We start from the raw sequence: 1,188 nt of genomic DNA on the forward strand, positions 1-1,188 counted from the left end.
ACATCTCCCGGTGACCTGGTGTAACTACAGGGGTGTTACCTGCCTGAGACCCGCCAGCCTGAAGGCCACAGAGCACTCAGCTGAAACCTTGAAATCAGGCTTGCAAAAGGTAGTCCTGTTTATAAATGAGTGATTAAAAAAAACCCCACATCATTTAAAACCCTTTAAGTATGTCTTCTAAGGAGCTGTCCATCTGGGAAAAATATTACAAAAAAAGGGAAGAAAGAACAAAGTCTTCAGAAATTTGGGAAACATTTTGGCAAATGTTTCAGAACCTTAAAGTGGCTTCAGCCAGGGTAAATGAACTAGTAAATGCATTTGTTTTTGTATACGTTTTAAATTTTATTTTTTTATTATTTATTTTTTTTTCAGAGTCCTCTGAGGCATTTTATTTGCATGTATGTATAACATCCCTAGAAAAAGAATCCAAGGATTTTCCCTCCTGTGTGTTTTCGTCTTGCTTCTTCATGGTCCATGATGTCAGCTGAGGTTGTCAGTACAATGAAACCAAACTGGTGGGATGGGAGCAGGTTTTTCTAGATCTTTGAGTTGCACATCAAATCTGGGGCTGATCACTCCACACTTATTTAGCCTGCCTGTGAGGTTCACAACAATTTTCCCAGCCCTGTGATCATCGATGATTTCAAATTCACCATTGTAACCATGCTTCATCATCACAGAAACCTGACGATGACTTTGGAGCATGGCCTAATAAGAACCTGGCCTTTGCCTCTCTTTTTGGCATTGTTGATATTCTTGAGAGCATCAGCCAGGACGCTCACGTACACCATTATGGCAGCACGGAAAGATGGTGGAAAGATACATTTTTTATTAATAGAAATGTATTTTCTCCTCACCCCCACCAAAATGATGTTGAAAAGTATTTAAAAGAATACAGGCCCCTACTTCAGAGGAACTCTAACATACGTGCACTTTGAGATGTATCCGCTTGGAGAATGTTGGCTGTAGCACTGTTTTTAGGCGTGAAAATTTGGAAACAACACAAATGCCATCAGCAGGACCATGGATAGATAAATCATAGTGCATATGGCAGGTGTCCATGGCATGACAACCTCCTTAGTTAAAATGAATGGGTCTATGTGTTGACATGCAAAGACCTGAAGAACAATGTGGAGTAAGAAAGCAAGCTGCAAATTTGCAGCCACATGGATGGACCTAGAGATTGTC

General features: G+C 40.5%; 1 pseudogene; it reads right to left on the bottom strand.

Moving 5' to 3' along the window:
* Positions 1-366: 366 nt before the first annotated feature.
* Positions 367-794, bottom strand: LOC133103588 (small ribosomal subunit protein uS8-like; annotated as a pseudogene).
* Positions 795-1,188: the final 394 nt, after the last annotated feature.

Source organism: Eubalaena glacialis, chromosome 13 (assembly GCF_028564815.1).
Source record: "Eubalaena glacialis isolate mEubGla1 chromosome 13, mEubGla1.1.hap2.+ XY, whole genome shotgun sequence".
In the NCBI taxonomy this organism is placed as follows: domain Eukaryota; kingdom Metazoa; phylum Chordata; class Mammalia; order Artiodactyla; family Balaenidae; genus Eubalaena; species Eubalaena glacialis.